Raw genomic sequence first — 22,450 nt, forward strand, 5'->3', positions numbered from 1 at the left:
CAGTAAGAGAGTAAAAACAGCCAAACAGACTTGTCAAAGTATGTGACCAGTAAAATGGGTTCCTCAATCATTATGAAGTTCAAGAGGAGTTCCCCAGGTAGAGATGATTTTTTTCCAAAAGGGCTTTAGACACAGAAGCAGCAATAGCCTGTCTGCAAGAGAAGCCTTCAGTCCAGTGTGAAAACATACAAATCACGACTAAAGCATATTTGTATCCATGAGACAGAGGAAGTTGTATAAAATTAATTAGCCAGACCTCAGATGGTCCATTAGGCAGTTTAAAATGTCTGAAAGCAGTACAAACATGTTTCCCTAGGTTGTGTCTTGGACAAATGGAACAAGTGATCTAGGCACTTTTTGCAGTCTTTTTAACATTTTCCCACCAATATTTATTCATAAATGCTATCATTTTATTAGTAGACCAATGATTTAATGCCAGTACTATGGTTATGAGTAGGAATTTTAGAGTCTCTGGTAGGACTGGGTTGTTATTTGGTCCAAACCAGAGCTTTCTCTTTTTATCAAGCCAACAATTGTTGAATTTCCAATCCTGTTTTTCTGAGACCAATTGTTGAGACCAATTGTTGGGCTTTCTGAGACCAATTGTTTTCTGAGACCAATTGCTGGGCTTCTCTTGCCAGTTTTTCTAAGTTACCATTTGGGGAAATATCCCTTTGTACTATGACAGAGGTTTGGCTGTTGTTGGGTTCTTTAAGGGAAGCATTCCTTGCAGAAACGTCAGCAAGGTGATTTCCCCTAGCTTCCGGAGAGTCAAATTTAGAATGCCCCAGAACCTTAATAACAGATAAAGCATCCTGTAAAAGTATTGCATTCAGTAATTCCTGAACAAAGATGCCATTTTAAATTTTATTTCCACTAGATGTAAGGAAGCCACATTGCTTCCAAAACATTCCAAAATCATCAACTACTATGAAAGCATATCTACTATCAGTTTAAATATTGGCAATTTTGCCTTTGACTAAAATGCAAGCCCCGTGTATGTGTGTATAATTCAACCTGTTAGGCTGAAACAGCCATAGATAAAGATGCTGCCTCAACAATATCAAAAGGAGTTGTAATATCATACCCAGTACAATATTTGCCATTATCACCTTTTAAAAAAAGAACCATTCATGACCAATGAGAAGTTGGCATTACCCAAAGGAATATCCTGTAGATCATCACGAAGAGTCAGGAGGTGATCAGTCAGCATTAAGCAGTTGTAAGGAACTTCATCAGATATAAAGGGGAGAAGAATAGCAGAGTTAAGGTTATTACAACATAAAAGAGTTATATGAGGAGTGGTTAACAAAAGGACTTCATAGGAGGTGAGGTGGTTGACTAAGAAATGTTAAGTGTGCTGAGAATTCAGGAGGGCTTATACTGCATGAGGCACAAAAATGGTTAAAGGGGATCCCACAATGATTTTCTTGATGATCTTAACCAAAAGGGCAGTGGCAGTAATGGCTCTAAGGCAAGGGTCCAGTTGCTGGCTATAATAATCTACAGGTTGATGTGCTTTGGGGTGGGTACCCCAAGGGCATTCCCTTTCTTTTCATATACAGAAAGGAAAAGGAGAATCTGATCACTGGGATGCCCTATAGCAGGTGGGTTGATTAGACTCCCCTTTAAGGCCTTAAAAGCTATGTTGTTTGGTTCTTCCCATAAAATCACGTCAGGGTTGTTTTTCTTTAGTGAAACATACAGATGTTTGGCCATAAGAGAAATTTGGAATCCAATTTCAGCAATAACCCACTAAACGAAGAAAACCTTGCAATAAATGGTGCTTAGTTTTAGGTTTTGGGGGATTTAGGACACCATGAAATCTGTCTGATCTAGGTGTAGCCTTTGTTCTGTTATCACATACCCTAAGTATCAAACATGGGCAAACTGCAAATTTTCCTTGGCAACCTTATGTCCCTTTAAAGCTAAAAGCTTTAGCAAGTGGATGCTGGCTTACAATGAGGAGGCTTGAGAAGGCAAGCAAAGAAGCAAGTCATCCACATATTGCAACAAAGTAGAACCTCTAGGGAACTTTATATCATCCAGATCTGTCTTCAGGATTTGTGAAAAATAAGGAAGACTCTCAACAATTCCCTGAGGCATTACTGTCAAAGTGAATTACTTTTCTTCACAAGTGAAGGCAAAAAGGTATTGGTTGGCTGCATCAACTGGAATACTAAAGAATGTACTGGGCCTTCCCCGGTGGCGCAGTGGTTGAGAGTCCGCCTGCCAATGCAGGGGACACGGGTTCGTGCCCCAGTCCGGGAAGATCCCACATGCCGCGGAGAGGCTGGGCTCGGGAGCCATGGCCGGTGAGCCTGCGCGTCCGGAGCCTGTGCTCTGCAACAGGAGAGGCCACAACAGTGAGAGGCCTGTGTACCGCAAAATAATTATAATAATAATACTGCATACATCAGTTATAGTAAAGAATTTGCTTTGAGTGGGAGTGGATGTTAGGTATGAGGGTTAGGAACAACAGGATGTCAAAGGATAACAATGTTGTTTATTGCTCAGAGGTCCTCCACCTTCAGCCCTTAGGTTTTCTTACTGGTAAAATAAGAGTATTATAGTGACTTGTTTACAGGATAATGAGGCCTTGAGTCTTGTAATCTTCTGTGATGAGCTTTATGCCTTGAATTGCATCTTTACTTAGAGGATATTGATTAATTCTGGCAAGAGATTTTGAACAGTCTGTTTGAATCTTAATGGGAGATGCACTGTGAATTTTGCTAGTATCAGTTGGAGATTTTGCCCATAAGAAGGGTGGTAGCTGATTTGATTCAATAGAGACAATTGATCAATGTTTCAAGAATCAACTCTATTACCATCAGTGACAGCATAAATAAAAGGTGTCAAACGGTCATCACATTCACCTGGTTGGCTGCTTTGATGACTACTGTCAAATTCTAGAATTATTTCCCCCTTTTGGGATAAAGAAATTCCAGCATGATACTTCTCTACAAAGTCTGAGTTTAATAAATGGATAGGAAAAGAGGAACTAAGGAGGAAAGGGTGTGTATCTCTCATAGGGACCAAACAAAAGAGAGAATAGGTTCGGAGATAGGAAATTCTTGAGGTTATTTGGAAGTCCCCACTATTTGAATTGATTTAGTACTCCAAGACAGTGGTTGCTTTATAGTAGTGGGATTGAGCATCAAGAGTATGGGTCTGCTCTCAATTAGGATGAACTGGAAGAGGTTCATCCCTAATCTGGAGAAGTATTTCTCCAAGCTGATTAAAAGAGAGGATTGGGAAGAGTCCCTGTAGCTCCTCTGAGCCCTATCACTGAGAATTGGGAAGAGTTTGGAAAGGCTGGTTAGAGAGCTGAAGGCATCTAAAGCCTTTGAATTTGAATTTATAACAATCTCTTTTCCAGTGTCCTGGCTCTTTGCACTAACAGCAAACTAGGAAGATTTTGGTTTCATTTGAAAGCCTTCATTAACTGGAGTTGAAGATTAGGAATTTTAGTGTTCTTTCTTTTAGGTGACTCATTTAGCATGCAGAAGAGCTGGTTTGCCAAATAAACTAAATCTGGAGTGGATATAGTTTCCCATTCTATCCTGGTCCTCTTTGATAGAAGGGAAAGGTCTCAGCTCAGCCCATTAATAAACATACAGTTAAAAGCTACCTGGATGGAACCAACATCTAAAGGAAAACAAGAATTATTTGAAAAAACAATCTGTGAAGTTGATTATAATAGTCATGACCAGGTTCATAAGACTTTTGTGTGCAAGCCTGAATTTTGTTCCAATCAGCAGACTTTGGTAAAACCCTAGGAATTGCTCAATAAGTCACCTAGCAATTGCCTGAATCTGGTCATGTAATAAGTGAGTTAGTGGGCTGGCCTCCTGGTTGTAATTCTAGAGACCTTTCAGGATTTTCCCAATTAGTGGTTTTCATCCAATTCTGAGCCTGCCCTTCACTAACAAGCATATGAACTAGCTGAAATGAGTCAGAGAAACTAGAAACTTTGAATGACTATATTAAATTCCTCAGCAAATCTGTGAGGGTATTAGTAACTTTGGGAAAATTTGTAACTATGGATCAAAGTTCAGTTTTAGTCCAGGGAATATAAGAAATTAAGGCGTTAGCCTCTGGATTCTCAGAAGGCTTAATTTTAAAGTGATGGTTTCTGATAAGTTTAGAGGAAAAGGGAGTGGGGGGACTTTCAGAGGAAAAAGGGAAGTTCAGTGAGAGAATTAGTATGGCAAAACTGAGGGTATATAGGAGGTACAGCCTGCATAAAAGGAAAGGAGAAAGTTGGTTCCAGAGCTGGAACCTGAAACAAAGAAGTCAAGGAAAAAGAGCTTGAGGCTTCTACAGCCATTGTATCTTTCTTAATTGTTTGTTTGTCTCAGTTAATCTTAACATCTTATTTTTCAGAGAAGCAATTTTAGGCTCCTGATAACATTTAGAAGCCTCGAAAGACTGATTGAGATAAGCGTTCCATTCAGTTTTGGAAATTTTAGAGCTATGGTTGCCGAGTTTGTTTTTAAGAAAATTAAGTTTGGGGATTTCAAAAGTTCCTCAGAATGGCTTAAACTGCCTTTGGCCAGGTCAGGTCAGTCCATTAAGTTAGAAATGTCCATGAGGAAGAACCATGGTTTTCTTTTTCTTTTTTTTCCCCCTTGTTGGTTATTTATTTTAAATATAGCAGTGTGTACATGTAAATCCCAAACTCCCTAACTATCTCTCCCTCCTGGTAACCATATGTTCAAGAACCATGGTTTTCAAACACAGAATTGGCTGGGAACCCTTTAGGGTGGTGCCCTCAAAATGTTTAGATAACTGGAATCCCATTTCTTAGAATTTCTTTCCTAGAGTAAGAGAATAATTTTCAAACTGCTTAAACAGCTCAAGCAGCTCAAATAGCTCAAACAGCCTGTAGGCCTAATACCAGCCAATTCCGAGGGAACAGTCTAGTCCCAGAGGAGCCAGACCAAAAGCTGCTTAGTGCAGTTCCAGTAGAACAGCCCGTATTCCCAAAGGAATTGGGCTGAAGGCCAAACTGGCACAATTCCAATGAAACATCTCTTGTTTTTGAAGGAATGGGCCGAAGGCTAGCCAGTTCCAGGAGTAACAGCCTTTGTTCCAAAGAGCAGTGGGTTGAAGGCTAGCATAATTCCAAATGAAACAGCCTGATTTCAAAATAAGGCCAAAGTGCCAAATGAGTACTTGCATACAGAACAAGGCCTTAATCAGAAAGGAGGAAAACTTAAAGTAGATCTCTAATAAAACCTAAAAAGCTTCAAGGCACAAAGAAGGTAAGAGCTTGAATTCAGTAGAAAGACCTACTGTCAAACCCTACAGTTGGCAAGAAAAGCAGTGAGCAACAAGGGGTTCCATGTGTGTACCAAGTCTGTTTGCTCACCAGCCTTGGAGTTGTCTGGGGTCTTCTCTGGATCCCCATATGGGCTGCCAAAATGTTGACCTAAAACAAACAGACTGCCAGTTATTTCTGTAGGGAAAATGAGTTTATTCAGGATCAGCAAAAAATTGTAATTTGAGGTCTTCAATTGTAGAAAGCCACGTGCAAGTCTCCAGTAAAAATAGAGGAGTACTCTTATACAGGGGGAAAGGAATTTGGGAAGGCTATAGTAAACAGAGTCCACTGAAGGAACTGGGAGTTTGAAATATAGTGGTTTTTCATTTGCTGAGTTGTGACAGCCTCTCATTGGCTAAGCTTTTGCTAGCCAGGAAGAGGAAGTCTTTCTTCCTCCTATTGATCTCTGCTGTCATCATAGGGCATGAGAGCTCCCCCTTCTGGTCTACTGACTCTACTTAATTGAAGTTTCTGTTTATTAATTTTTTTACATTATGATGCTATCTTTTATTAGAACATACTGAAACAAAAAAGATTTTGGGGTTTTTACACTAAATTGGAAATTCACAAAATTATTATTATTCATGGCCTTTGTTTTACAAACAAATTTTCCTCTATGCCTGAATGTATTTTTTTCTTTTGTTTTTATTTACTCCCTCATTCAAAATTTATTTTTGGAAGCAAAAATATGTTATTGTATTTTTCATCAGAAAAGAAAATATATTCCTACTATTAAAGTTGAAAAATTATGTAAAAATTGATCCATATAGAATAGTCCCTTTCTTCATACTCAAAGGACAATTATGAATTTTTTAAAAACCATATATGGGTTTTGAATTGAAACAAGAACACAATTATGCAAAGTAATTTTCTAAAAATAGAATTAATAATGCATGGTGTACAAGTGCAAAGGAGTATATTTGTTCCTAAGTATATTATTTAAAAATTTCAATCACCTGTCCCAGACTTGGTTAGGACTGCTATTCACTGGGGTATATTTCGTTCTCAGGGCCCCTCCTACATTAACAAACCCATGAGAGAGTTGTATCAGATTCATCCAAGGTGAATGAGAAATTCTAATCCCCATGACGTTCAGGTAATTTAATGTGTTAGAAGAGCTCAATATTTTATAAGAAAGATGATTACTTTGTGTTGGAAAGAGCTTATTGATTGTTCATTGCCAGTTTCTTCTATGCCAAGTTTATTTTGCACGTTAATGCTCTTTTTAAGAATAATTCCAAGCATATTTTTACAGTAAATCAAGAGAAAACCAAAAAAACCTCCCAGGCTTCCAAGTCAGTCAGCCATCTGAATTGCTTACAAAGGAGAGGGACTCAATATAAATTAAAAGCAGATAGGGTATTGTAGAGGAAGGGCCAAGTCTTTTGAATAGCAGAGATTAGCGAGTCTTCCTATGGGAAGGCTGTTCGTTACAAGTCCTTCTTGAAAACAGTTTAATTTTAAAGTCAGAATTGGGAATTTATATTTCCACCTTTGAACTGGCTAACTCTACTTCTTATGTAAATTTAGTTTTAGTTCATGGAGAAATTCAAATTTGATAATTAAGCCTCATCTCCTTCTAGCTTTTTAGCCAGAGCTAATAATATTTTTTGTTGTTGTTTCTATGAGGTAGAGAAAATACTGTTGCTCAAAACAAAAAGTCATTTAATTATTTGATTCTTCATATTTTTCCTTCCCTTCTTTTCCAGCAGCTATATGAGACATATTTTATTATTTGGTTCTGATTGCACAGAACATTTTTGTTAAAACCTGATAGTTTTACTCAGTATTATTGCAGGAAGACTTATAGAGCCCTTGTACATTTTTATTTTTTTCATTAAGGTAGGTGCCCTATGGAGCTTACTTTATTTAACATTTTGAAGATGTAGGATACTTGCTTTGTAATAAATAAAACACAATTATAAAATTCCATTGTACCACAGCAGAATTTGAAAAAAAATCTAAAACAGGATATATTTTTCCCTCATAATTGCTTCATCAAAAATGTGCACATTTTATATTTATTACACAAGGCTTGCTTGATTTGTTATGATAGTGATACCACAGATCTACTTATTTTCTTTTTTTTTTTTTTTTAAACATCTTTATTGGAGCATAATTGCTTTACAATGGTATGTTAGTTTCAGCTTCACAACAAAATGAATCAGTTATATATATACATATGTTCCCATATCTCTTCCCGCTTGCGTCACCCTCCCTCCCACCCTCCCTATCCCACCCCTCCAGGCGGTCACACAGCACCGAGCTGATCTCCCTGTGCTATGCGGCTGCTTCCCACTAGCTATCTACCTTACGTTTGGTAGTGTATACATGTCCATGCCTCTTTATTGCTTTGTCACCGTTTACCCTTCCCCCTCCCCATAGCCTCAAGTCCATTCTCTAGTAAGTCTGTGTCTTTATTCCTGTTTCACCCCTAGGTTTTTCATGACATTTTTTTTTTTTCTTAAATTCCATATATATGTGTTAGCATACGGGTCTCTTGTAGACAGCAAATATATGGGTCTTGTTTTTGTATCCATTCAGCCAATCTGTGTCTTTTGGTGGGAGCATTTAGTCCATTTACATTTAAGGTAATTATCGATATGTGTGTTCCCATTCCCATTTTCTTAATTGTTTTGGGTTTGTTATTGTAGGTCTTTTCCTTCTTTTGTGTTTCTTGCCTAGAGAAGTTCCTTTAGCAGTTGTTGTAGAGCTGGTTTGGTGGTGCTGAACTCTCTCAGCTTTTGCTTGTCTCTAAAGGTTTTAATTTCTCCATCAAATCTGAATGAGATCCTTGCTGGGTAGAGTAATCTTGGTTGCAGGTTTTTCTCCTTCAACACTTTCAATATGTCCTGCCACTCCCTTCTGGCTTGCAGAGTTTCTGCTGAAAGATCAGCTGTTAACCTTATGGGGATTCCCTTGTGTGTTATTTGTTGTTTTTCCCTTGCTGCTTTTAATATGTTTTCTTTGTATTTAATTTTTGACAGTTTGATTAATATGTGTCTTGGCGTATTTCTCCTTGGATTTATCCTGTATGGGACTCTCTGTGCTTCCTGGACTTGATTAACTATTTCCTTTCCCATATTAGGGAAGTTTTCAACTATAATCTCTTCAAATATTTTCTCAGTCCCTTTCTTTTTCTCTTCTTCTTCTGGAACCCCTATAATTCGAATGTTGGTGCGTTTAATGTTGTCCCAGAGGTCTCTGAGACTGTCCTCAGTTCTTTTCATTCTTTTTTCTTTATTCTGCTCTGCAGTAGTTATTTCCACTATTTTATCTTCCAGGTCACTTATCCGTTCTTCTGCCTCAGTTATTCTGCTATTGATCCCATCTAGAGTACTTTTAATTTCATCTATTGTGTTGTTCACATTTTATATTTATTACACAAGGCTTGCTTGATTTGTTATGATAGTGATACCACAGATCTACTTATTTTCATTTAAATACTGAAGATAGATTTAGTTAAACTTGATATTAAACAAAATAAACAGGTGAATGATTTGAGTTGGGTTTGAATTGGGAATCAAAAATAATATCTTGGAATTTGACATTATCTAATTTATTATATTGTCATTCAGTGTTTGTACTACAAATAGATTGTCATCAGGCTGTTTTTGAAGAAAGAACAATGTTTGCAAAATAATGTGAAATTATATTTGAGAAATGAGCTGAAAAAGATCATAATTCTAGTAGTGGGTGATTAGCAAAACTATTTTTTCCCTTTAAACCTTGGAGGCCATCTCCTCAAAGCTTCCATATCCCAGATTGTTTATACTCAGAGAAAAACAAAATCAGGCATTCTCAGTTTTTGAGGGAAAACAATTCTTGATTATGACCATGGAATTACCTTTTACAGATATGGTTCAATGTGGCACCATCCTCACTTATAGGCATCATCCCTTATCCTCCCTTCTTTCTTCATACTCTCCTTTCTGTTCTGTACCCACACAGTCCTTCTTTCCTCCAATGCATACAGAGATTGTATGTTTGCTATTCATTTGGTTTGGTATACCCTTCCCCACTTCTCTTTCTCAAACAAAATCCTCTTTTGTGATACCTTCTTTAAGCTCTCTTAATGCTTGGTAGATTCCTACAAATGTTTTTTAGCAATTATCAGTGTTAAAATCGTATGCCCTCTCTTCTCTCTGATTCTCCCCTCATCTTGTTCCTTTCCATTTATGGATTTTCCATCAGCGTGTCAGATATCTAATAAGTGCTCATTAATGCGAATATAACTAAAAATTAATAATGTCTTTAATAATAAATAAATGTACTTAACCATATAACCTCTGAATTCTGAAACTCCTTTAAAATCTTATGCTCCTAGAGTCTTGTTCTGATAATTAATTATATATAATATGCAAATTATGCCTTTGATCAAATGGAAAATTATTTGAGCTTAAATAGAAACTCCAGATCAAATCAAGAACATGTCTCAGTATTACCTGAGGGTTCCTGTTTCATTTTAGATTAAAGCTATATGGATGCACAGAGAAGTTATAGGCTAAATAGCCTCCAAGTGCCTTAAGTAGGTCCATGGATGTTGTATTAAGTAGTAGCCCCCAAACTTCATGTCTACCTGGAATCCATGATTATGACCTTATTTAGAAATAGGGTCTTTGCATATATAATCAAGTTAAGACTAAGTCACACTGAATTTGGGTGGGCCTTAAATTCAATATGACTAGTGTCCTTATAAGAAGAGGGAAGTTTGGCCACAGGGACACAAACACACAGGGGAGAAAGCCATATGAAGATGGAGGCAGAGATTAGAGTGATGCATCTACAAGCCAAGTCATGCCAAAGATTGCTAGCAACCAGCAGAATCTAAAAGAGGCAAGGAAGGGTTTTTCCCTAGAGTTTTAGAGGGACTATGGCCATGCTGACATTTTGATTTCAGATATCTAACCTCCAGTACTGTGAGAGAATAAATTTCTGTAGTTTTAACCCATTCAGTTTGGAGTTCTTTGTTACGACAGCCCTAGGAAACTAATGCAGATAGCCTAAATTCAGTGATAAGGAAATGTTTTAGATCAATTTGATTAATGTTTATTGGCTTTTATGTTATGATATACATAATGATAGACATTAGCAATATATCCTTGAAGAGTTTCAAAAGTCATAGGAAAGATGGACATATCAACAGATATGTCAGTGTCATGTATGGCAGGTCCATCACCAGCCATTTCCTCCTCCTCTCTGCGTTTGAATATAGTTGGAGGAGCATATGAGGTTTGGAGCTCTGACAGCCATGTTAAGAATAAGAGATTTGCAGAAAAAAAAAAAATGACCCAGATACCTGACATTACTAATCCCCCAATTAAACCTGAAATGTCTTCCTGCCAATCGTCTTATTATGGGAGATAATGAACTCTATTAAATGAACCATATTCTTTGATAGTTGCAGCTCAAAGATTCTCATGAATACAATGATATATGTTCAAAGTTTGAGAAAGAATAAAAAAAGGAGCTCTTGCCCCAAACTGGAGAATCAGACAAGGTTTTAGTAATGATGGAAAAATGCATAGAAGTTACCTGGATAAAAAGCATGAGAATATCCTCCTAGGAAAAGATAATAGATGATAAAGGCATAAAGCTGTAAAAGAATATGGTGGCTAGCCATAACTATTTTGACATTACTGTGATATAAAACATAGAAGTAGGTTGGGTTGGGGAGGTTCAAGTCATGAAAACTTTTATATGTCCTAATGAGGTCATTGAAATTTATGCTATAAGCAATAGGAACCTACTGGAATGCTTTAAGCAGAGTGTTTTGAACTTAAGTTATAGTTAGATACTTCTGTTTATATTTTATACTTTAAAAGACTGGAGTTATAGTAACAATCTCTCAGTAATAGTTCAGGCAAGAGATGATTATAATATAAATCATACATTGGTAGTAGGAATATTAAGGAAGAAATATTTTCAAGAAACAGTTGGGAAGTAAAATTGAAAGTACCCAATTTATTGGATGTGGAGGTAAGGAAGATAAAAGGACTTAGGATGATTTTCAGGTTTCCTTCTTGAGGAGATGGTGGATAGAAAATAAGTGATAAAGAGCTTGTTGTGATCATTTGATTTCCAAATGCCAAATACCTAATCTTTTGTTTTAATTATTTTCTAATGGAAAGTTAAATAAAAACATTTCCCTGCTATGGCATATACGGAATATTACTCAAATTTTTTTGATGACTCATGGTAGTAATTGTGAGTATCAGTTATTGTTTGGTGCTGTAAAATATTTATACACTCTGGGGCTTGAATTCATATGATACTTTTCTATAGCTTGTTATTATGGAATTCTATGGCATTAATTAAATCGTTCTATGTGAATTTCATGGTTACTCTTTATTCTTCATTACTTTTAGGCTATGAGTTATCAGTTCATTCTTTCCTTCAATACTATATTCAATTCAGTGTGTTAGGCCTTGTTCTAGACATGGAGGGTACAGTGCTGAGCAAAACAGACATAGTCACTCTTCTCAGTGTCCTTATGCTATAGTGAGGAAGGACAGACAATAAACAAGAGACATAAATGTCAACATAATTCTACATAGTAATAAGTGCTTTGAAAGAAGTAAAATAGAAATGGCAGGGGATTAGGCCAATAGAGAGTAAGATAATAAGGAGAGAAATCACCCATCAAGAGGAAATTTTTAAGTGAAACCTACGTAGATGACAAGGAGCTCATGATGCTAACCTCTGAGAGGTAAGCATTGCAAAGCCAGAAGCCAATCAGAGTAAAGATGGAGAGGAGGATGTAAGCTTGCTGAACTTGAAGAATTGAAAGACTGTTGAAGGTGAATGACCCAGGGGGTTGGGGTAGTAAGAGTTGAAGGTAGAGAGCTGGACATGGCACAGGTCGTGAAGACCTCGGAGGCTACCATGAGGAGATGAATATCATTCCAATTACACTGACAAGCACTGAAGTATTTAAATCATAAGAATGACATAATCACTTTTATACAAAGAAAATTCAGTCTTCTGAGTGGAGAATGGAATATATGAAAATAAAAGTGAAAATAAAAGGAGACAAGTTAGGAACGTATTGTATTAGTCCAGGCAGACATGTAGCAATGGGAAGGAAGAGAAATAGATGCGCTAAATATATTTTGAAGGCAAAACTGAAAGAACATGTTGTTTATAGCAAAATTTTCCCCCTACAGTTTTGATACTACTTTACTGTAGATTATTCCATTCAGATTATCAGGTGGTTATGATGATCTAGAATAGATTCTGAATAATAGTTTCAAGGGTTTCTTATAAGTAGAGTTTGAACTTTAGTGTATTGTCTTTATGTCTTTACACTGCTTTGTGGGTTCTCAGAAGATTATTGGGGAGTAACTTCTATAAAAATATGATATTGGTGTACTAAAGAGTAATTTCAAGATTTTTACTCTGAGGACATAAACATCATTTTGCAAACTCTTGCTTGAGATTCTCAGTACATCAGAGCAAAGTGATAAATGTTTACCAAGAAATTATGTCTCCTGGTAGATAGACCAAAATTTGGAACCTTTGGGATATTCTTACTTTCCAGTGAAAAGTGATCATATAATCTCTGACCTTGCTCAATACCTTTAATGGCTCTGTGTTACAGTTTCTCAGTCTTTGAATGGCAATAATGATCTTTTCCATCTAAGCTAAGATATATTTGTAAAGTACATGGAACTTGCCAACAGGAAATCACTATATACATGACAATTTATTGTTAGTTTTATGGCCAATTCAAATCACAAAGGAATTGAAGTCATTGCCATTTGAAGGTTGTTCAGTTCATTTTTTAGATAGATGACTGACCCAGTACAACAGTGACACAAAGTCCCTGAACAATTACACGCAAACTCTGCCTTGGCTATGATGGAAAAAAAATGATTGTTGAATTAACGGGACTATAAAAATGACATGCCTTTCTTCCCTAAACAGTTGGGAAATGTGAGAAAATGCTGGGGTTGAAGGATTAAAGAGAAGTCAGAGCTATTTTTTTACATATTGTTTCAATTTTAAGGTATAATAATTGAAGCCTGCTTAGGCTTTTTCTTAAGTAAGTATTCATGAGAAATATTTATTTATTTATTTATTCATTCATTCATTCATGCATGCATGCATGCATGCGGTACACAGGCCTCTCACTGTTGTGGCCTCTCCCGTTGCGGAGCACAGGCTCCAGACGTGCAGGCTCAGCGGCCATGGCTCATGGGCCTAGCCGCTCCGCGGCATGTGGGGTCTTCCCAGACCGGGGCACGAACCCGTGTCCCCTGCATCGGCAGGCGGACTCTCAACCACTGTGCCGCCAGGGAAGCCCGAGAAATATTTTTATTTAATTAAAAATTTACTGTGTACCTCATGATAATAAAGTCAACCGATGAGTGTGATGAGAGATACTAAGTGTTTTATAGTAGCATGAATTTGTGAAAATTATTTACGTTTGGTGAAGTAAAGTAAGCTATGGAGAGAAGGTGACATTTCAGCCATTTCCACAGTGCAGATAAGAGGGAAGAGTGCTTTCCTCCTAAGAAAACAAGGTGAGTCAACACTTTCAAATGGAAATGTAGTGGTTACAATTGAGGAGAGTTGAATACTCTGATTTTACTGGAGTACATAGGGGGAAAAATAAACCAAATAAATTAGAAAGAGACAGAGTAGCCTTATTGGTCATACCTTTAATGACATCCTTAGAATTTGAATGTATCATAGATGGGAAGACTAGAATTTGGATAATCTGATCTTTGCTTAACTAAAAGAAAAAAGTCTTTTCAGTGGTATCTGCCTAGAGATACCATTACCTAATATTCCCCCATTTTTTGATTATTTTAACCATAAAATATAGATAAAAAATAGGATCAGTTTAAAGGGCTAGAAAAATTTATTCTATTTTTTTTACTGAGATGTAATTCACATGCCATAAAAATCATCCTCTTAAAGTATACAGTTCAGTGTACTTGCTATTCATAGTGTCCAATCATCACTACTGTCTAATTTTAGAAAAGTTTCATCACCCCAAAAGATACTCTATACCTAAAGGCAGTCACTTCTTCCCTCCTCCTCAAAGTATGACTAATACATAGTATCACTAACACTAATACTAATTAGTGGTAGAAACCACTAATCTGATTTCTGTCTCTATGGATTTGTATGTTGAGGATATTTTGGATGCTTGGAGACCTAAAACATGTGGCCCTTTGTGACATTTCTTTCACTGAGCGTACTGTTTGTAGTTTCATCTACGTTGTAGCATATAACAGTACAACATTCTGTTTTGTCCAATAATATTCCATTTTATGGATATACCACATTTTGTTTACTATTAAACAACATTGATGAACATTTGGATTATTTCACTTTTTGGCTATTATAAATAATGCTATGAATAGTAACATATAAGTTTTTTGTGCATTTACGTTTTTCAGTTGTTTACTGTATACCTCAGAGTGGAATTACAGGGTAATAGAATAACTATTTTTAACATTTTGAAGAACTGCCGACCTTTTTTCCAAAGTGGCTACACTATTTGACAATTCCACTAGTGATGTATAAGGATTCCAATTTCTCCACATCCTCTCCAACACATGTTATTTTCGGTCTTTTTGATTTTAGTCATTATAGTAAGTCTGAAGTCGTATCTCACTGGGGACTTGACTTGTATTTCCCTAATGATCAGTGATTTGGTTGAACATCTTTTCATGTGTTTGTTAGTCATCTGTATATACTCTTTGGAGAAATTTCTATTCAAATCTTTTTCACATTTTTAAATTGGTTTGTCTTTTTATCATTGAGATGTAAGACTATATATTCTTGAATAAGTTCATTATCAAATATCTCAGGTAGATCATATCTGATGAAAATATATAATATATTTCTTCCCTTTCTGGGTTGTCTTTTTCTTTTCTTTTTTTCTTTTTTGTCTTTTTCTTGATGGTTTCCTTTGAAGCACAATTTTTAAAAATTAGATCAAGTTTAACTGGTATATTTTTTCTTTTTTTGATGGTGCTTTTGGTGTTATATATAAGAATACATTGCTAAATCTGAGGTCATGCAGATTTACTCTTATATTTTCTTGTAAGAATTTTATATTTTTAGCTCCTATATGTGAGTCTTTGATATATTTTAAATTAATTTTTTATACATGGTGTGAGATAAGCACTCAACTTAATTTTGTGTGTGTGAATATCTAATTGTCCCAGAACAATGTGTTTAAAGATTCTTCTTTTCCCATTGAATATTCTTGGCACTTTTGTCAAAATTTAATTAACCATAAATATAAGAATATATTTCTGGACTTTCATTTCTATTCTGTTGATCTATATGTCTGTCTTTATCCCAGGGCCACAATGTCCTGATTACAGTAGTTTTTTAGTGAGTTTTAAAATCAGAGTGTGACTCTTCTTACCTTGTTTTTCTCTTTGAACATTGTTCTTGCTCTTCTGGTTCCATTGTAACTCCATATGAATTTTAGGATCAGCTTGTAATTTTCTGCCAAAAAGCCAACTAGGATTTTGAAAAGAATCATATATTTTTTTTGTAGATCAGTTCAAGGAATGTTGCCATCTTAATATTAAGTGTTTCAATCTATGAACATGAGTTGTATTTCTATTTATACATCTTCTTATGCAGCTTAACCTTCTGTCAACGGTGTTTTGTGGTGTTCAGTGTACAGTTCTTGTGCTTCTTTCATTAAGTTTATTTCAAACTTTTATACTGCTTGATGTGATATAATTGATTTGTTTTATTAATTTTGTTTTTGGATTGTTCATTAACTGTTCTATAGAAAAAAATACTATTCTATGTTAATCATGTATCTTGCAATCTTAAATAACTATTAATTTTAACAATTTTTCTTTTCCCAGTTCCTTAGGAAATTTTATATATAAGATCACATGATTTAAAATTGAGCTGGTTTTACTTCTTCCTTTTTAATCTGGACATTAGTTTTACTTCTTTGGAAAAGAAATAAATCTGGAAATCTTTTATGTATTTATTTTTCTTCTTTAATTGCCCCATCTATAACCTTCAATAATGTTGAATAGAAGTGGCAAGAGCAGACATCATTGTCTTGTTCTTTTTTTTTTTAACACCTTTATTGGAGTATAATTGATTTACACTGGTGTGTTAGTTTTTGCTTTATAACCAAGTGAATCAGCTATACATATACATGTATCCCCATATCTCCTCCCTCATGTGTCTCCCTCCCACCCTCCCCATCCCACCCCTCTAGGTGGTCACGAAGCATGGAGCTGATCACCCTGTGCTATGCGTCTGCTGCCCACTAGCTATCTATTTTACATTTGGTAGTATATATAAGTCCATGCCACTCTCTCAGTTCGTCGCAGCTTACCCTTCCCTCTCCCTGTGTCCTCAAGTCCATTCTCTACGTGTACGTCTTTATTCCTGTCCTGCCCCTAGGTTCTTCAGAACCATTTTTTTTTTTTTTTTAGATTCCATATATATCTGTTAGCATACGGTATTTGTATTTCTCTTTCTGACTTACTTCACTCTGTATGACAGAATCTAGATTGAACCGACTCACTACAAATAACTCAATTTCATTTCTTTTTATGGCTGAGTAATATTCCATCGTATATATGTGCCACATCTTCTTTATCCATTCATCTGCCGATGTACACATACGTTGCTTCCATGTCCTGGCTATTGTAAGTAAAGCTGCAGTGAACATTGTGGTACATGATTCTTTTTGACTTATGGTTTCTCAGGGTATATGCTCAGTAGTTGGATTGCTGGGTCATATGATAGTTCTATTTTTAGTTTTTTAAGGAACCTCAATACTGTTTTCCATAGTGGCTTTATCAATTTACATTCCCACCAACAGTGCAAGAGGGTTCCTTTTTCTCCACACCCTCTCCAGCATTTATTGTTTGTAGATATTTGGATGATGGCCATTCTGACTGGTGTGAGGTGATACCTCATTGTAGTTTTGATTTGCGTTTCTCTAATGATTAGTGATGTTGAGCATTCTTTCATGTGTTTGTTGGCAATCTGTGTATCTTCTTTGGAGAAATGTCTGTTTAGGTCTTCTGCCCATTTTTGGATTGGGTTGTTTGTTTTTTTGATATTGAGCTGCATGAGCTGCTTGTATACTTTGGAGATTAATCCTTTGTCAGTTGCTTCGTTTGCAAATATTTTCTCCCACTCTGAGGGTTGTCTTTTCGTCTTGTTTATGGTATACTTTGTTGTGCAAAAGCTTTTGTTTCATTAGGTCCCATTTGTTTATTTTTGTTTTTCCATTTTTCTAGGAGGTGGGTCAAAAAAGATCTTGCCGTGATTTATGTCATAGAGTGTTCTGCCTATGTTTTCCTCTAAGAGTTTTATAGTGTCTGGCCTTACCTTTAGGTCTTTAATCCATTTGGAATTTATTTTTGTGTGTGGTGTTAGGGAGTGTTCTAATTTCATTCTTTTACATGTAGCTGTCCAGTTTTCCCAGCACCACTTATTGAAGAGGCTGTCCTTTCTCCACTGTACATTCCTGCCTCCTTTATCAAAGATAAGGTGACCATATGTGTGTGGGTTTATCTCTGGGCTTTCTGTCCTATTCTACTGACCTACATTTCTGTTTTTGTGCCAGTACTGTACTGTCTTAATTACTGTAGTTTTGTAGTATAGTCTCAAGTCAGGGAGTCTGATTCTTCCAGCTCCATTTTTCTTTCTCAAAATTCCTTTGGCTATTCTGGGTCTCTTGTGTTTGCATACAAATTGTGAAAGCTTTTTGTTCTAGTTCTGTGAAAAATGTCATTGGTAGTTTGATAGGGATTGCATTGAATCTGTAGATTGCTTTGGGTAGTATAGTCATTTTCACAATATTAATTCTTCCAATCCAAGAGCATGGTATATCTCTCCATCTGTTGGTATCTTTAATTTCTTTAATCTTTAATTTAATTTAATTTCTTTAATTTAATCATCTTTAATTTCGTTCATCAGTGTCTTATAGTTTTCTGCATACAGGTCTTTTGTCTCCTTAGGTAGGTTTATTCCTAGGTATTTTATTCTTTTTGTTGTAATGGTAAATGGGAATGTTTCCTTGATTTCTCTTTCAGATTTTTCATCATTAGTGTATAGGAATGCAAGAGATTTCTGTGCATTAATTTTGTATCCTGCTATTTTACCAAATTCACTGATGAGCTCTAGTAGTTTTGTGGTAGCACCTTTAGGATTCTCTAAGTATAGTATCATGTCATCTGCAAACAGTAACAGCTTTCCTTCTTCTTTTCTGATTTGGATTCCTTTTATTTCTTTTCTGTCTCTGGTTGTTGTGGCTAAAACTTCCAAAGCTATGTTGAATAATAGTGGTGAGAGTGGACAACCTTGCCTTTTTCCTGATCTTAGAGGAAATGGTTTCAGTTTTTCACCATTGAGAAGGATGTTGGCTGTGGGTTTGTCATATATGGCGTTTATTATGTTGAGGCAAGTTCCCTCTGTGCCTACTTTCTGGAGGGTTTTTTATCACAAATGGGTGTTGAATTTTGTCAGAAGCTTTTTCTGAATGTATTGAGATTATCGTATGGTTTTTATCCTTCATTTTCTTAATATGGTGTATCACATTGATTGATTTGCATATACTGAAAATCCTTGCATTCCTGGGATAAACCACACTTGATCACGGTGTATGATCCTTTTAATGTGCTGTTGGATTCTGTTTGCTAGTCTTTTGTTGAGGATTTTTGCATCTATGTTCATCAGTGATATTGGCCTGTATTTTCTTTTTTTGTAACATCTTTGTCTGGTTTAAGTATCAGGGTGATTGTGGCCTCATAGAATGAGTTTGGGAGTGCTCCTCCCTCTGCTATATTTTGGAAGAGTTTGAGAAGGATAGGTGTTAGCTCTTCTCTAAATACTTGATAGAATTCGCCTGTGAAGCCATCTGGTCCTGGGCTTTTGTTTGTTGGAAGATTTTTAATCACAGTTTCAATTTCAGTGTTTGTGGTTGGTCTGTTTATATTTTCTATTTCTTCCTGGTTCAGGCTTAGAAGCTTGTGGTTTTCTAAGTATTTGTCCATTTCTTCCAGGTTTTCCATGTTATTGGCATATAGTTGCTTATAGTAATCTCTCATGATTCTTTTTTTTTCTGCCGTGTCAGTTGTTACTTCTCCTTTTTCATTTCTAATTCTGTTGAATAAGTCTTCTCCCTTTCTTTCTTGATGAGTCTGGCTAATGGTTTATTAATTTGTTTATCTTCTCAGAGAACCAGCTTTTAGTTTTATTGATCTTTGCTATCGTTTCCTTCATTTCTTTTTCATGTATTTCTGATCTGATCTTTATGATTTCTTTCCTTCTGCTAACTTTGGGGGTTTTTTGTTCTTTTTTCTCTAATTGCTTTAGGTATAAGGTTAAGTTGTTTATTTGAGATGTTTCTTGTTTCTTGAGGTAGGATTGTACTGCTATAAAGTTCCCTCATTGGACTGCTTTTGCTGAATCGCATAGGTTTTGGGGCATCATGTTTTCATTGTCATTTGGTTCTAGGTATTTTTTTTTTTACATCCTTATTGGAGTATAATTGCTTTACAATGGTGTGTTAGTTTCTGCTTTATAACAAAGTGAATCAGCTATACATATACATATGTTCTCATATCTCTTCCCTCTTGCGTCTCCCTTCCTCCCACCCTCCCTATCCCACCCCTCCAGGCGGTCACGAGCTTATCTCCCTGTGCTATGCAGCTGCTTCCCACTAGCTATCTACCTTACGCTTGGTAGTGTATATATGTCCTGCCTCTTTCTCGCTTTGTCACAGCTTACCCGTCCCCTCCCCATATTCTCAAGTCCATTCTCTATTAGGTCTGTGTCTTTATTCCTGTCTTACCCCAAGTTTCTTCATGACATTTTTTTTTCTTAAATTCCATATGTATGTGTTAGCATACGGTATTTGTCTTTCTCTTTCTGACTTACTTCACTCTGTATGACAGACTCTAGATCTATCCCCCTCATTACAAATAGGTCAATTTCGTTTCTTTTTATGGCTGAGTAATATTCCATTGTATATATGTGCCACATCTTCTTTATCCATTCATCCGATGATGGGCACTTAGGTTGTTTTCATCTCCAGGCTATTGTAAGTAGAGCTGCAATGAACATTTTGGTACATGACTCTTTTTGAATTATGGTTTTCTCAGGGTATATGCCCAGTAGTGGGATTGCTGGGTCATAGGATAGTTCTATTTGTAGTTTTTTAAGGAACCTCCATACTGTTCTCCGTAGTGGCTGTACCAATTCACATTCCCACCAGCAGTGCAAGAGTGTTCCCTTTTCTCCACACCCTCTCCAGCATTTATTATTTCTAGATTTTTTGATGATGGCCATTCTGACTGGTGTGAGATGATATCTCACTGTAGTTTTGATTTGCATTTCTCTAATGATTAATGATGTTGAGCATTCTTTCATGTGTTTGTTGGCAGTCTGTATATCTTCTTTGGAGAAATGTCTATTTAGATCTTTTGGTCATTTTTGGATTCGATTGTTTGTTTTTTGTTATTGAGCTGCATGAGCTACTTGTAAATTTTGGAGATTAATCCTTTGTCAGTTGCTTCATTTGCAAATATTTTCTCCCATTCTGAGGGTTGTCTTTTGGTCTTGTTTATGGTTTCCTTTGCTGTGCAAAAGCTTTGAAGTTTCATTAGGTCCCATTTGTTTATTTTTATTTCCATTTCTCTAGGGGGTGGGTCAAAAAGGATCTTGCCATGATTTATGTCATAGAGTGTTCTGCCTATGTTTTCCTCTAAGAGTTTGATAGTTTCTGGCCTTACATTTAGGTCTTTAATCCATTTTGAGCTTATTTTTGCGTATGGTGTTAGGGAGTGATCTAACCTCATACTTTTACATGTACCTGTCCAGTTTCCCAGCACCACTTATTGAAGAGGCTGTCATTTATACACTGTACATCCCTGCCTCCTTTATCAAAGTTAAGGTGACCGTATGTGCATGGGTTTATCTCTGGGCTTTCTATCTTGTTCCATTGATCTATCTTTCTGTTTTTGTGCCAGTACCATACTGTCTTGATTACTGTAGCTTTGTAATATAGTCGGTGCTCAGGGAGCGAGCCTGATTCCTCCAGCTCCGTTTTTCGTTCTCAAGATTACTTTTGCTATTTGGGGTCTTTTGTGTTTCCATAAAAATTGTGGAATTTTTTGTTCTAGTTCTGTGAAAAATACCAGTGGTAGTTTGATAGAGATTACATTGAATCTGTAGATTGCTTTGTGTAGTAGAGTCATTTTCACAATGTTGATTCTTCCAATCCAAGAACATGGTATATCTCTCCATCTATTTGTATCATCTTTAATTTCTTTCATCAGTGTCTTATAATTTTCTGCATACAGGTCTTTTGTCTCCTTAGGTAGGTTTATTCCTAGATATTTTATTCTTTTTGTTGCAGTGGTAAATGGAAGTGTTTTCTTGATTTCACTTTCAGATTTTTCATCATTAGTGTATAGGAATGCTAGAGATTTCTGTGCATTAATTTTGTATCCTGCTACTTTACCACATTCGTTGATTAGCTCTAGTAGTTTTTTGGTTGCATCTTTAGGATTCTCTATGTATAGTATCATGTCATTTGCAAACAGTGACAGCTTTACTTCTTCTTTTCCAATTTGGATTCCTTTTATTTCATTTCCTTCTCTGATTGCTGTGGCTAAAACTTCCAAAACTTTGTTGAATAACAGTGGTGAGACTCGGCAACCTTATCTTGTTCCTGATCTTAGAGGAAATGGTTTCAGTTTTTCACCATTGAGGACGATGTTGGCTGTGGGTCTGTCATATATGACCTTTATTATGTTGAGGAAAGTTCCCTCTATGCCTACTTTCTGCAGGGTTTTTATCATAAATGGGTGTTGAATTTCGTCAAAAGCTTTCTCTGCATCTATTGAGATGATCATATGCTTTTTCTCCTTCAATTTGTTAATATGGTTTATCACATTGATAGATTTGCGTATATTGAAGAATCCTCGCATTCCTGGAATAAACCCCACTTGTTCATGGTGTATGATCCTTTTAATGTGCTGTTGGATTCTGTTTGCTAGTATGTTGTTGAGGATTTTTGCGTCTATGTTCATCAGTGTTATTGGCCTGTAGTTTTCTTTCTTTATGACATCCTTGTCTGGTTTTGGTATCAAGGTGATGGTGGCC

The sequence above is a fragment of the Pseudorca crassidens genome, chromosome 3 (assembly GCF_039906515.1).
Source record: "Pseudorca crassidens isolate mPseCra1 chromosome 3, mPseCra1.hap1, whole genome shotgun sequence".
NCBI classification, from domain to species: Eukaryota; Metazoa; Chordata; class Mammalia; order Artiodactyla; family Delphinidae; genus Pseudorca; species Pseudorca crassidens.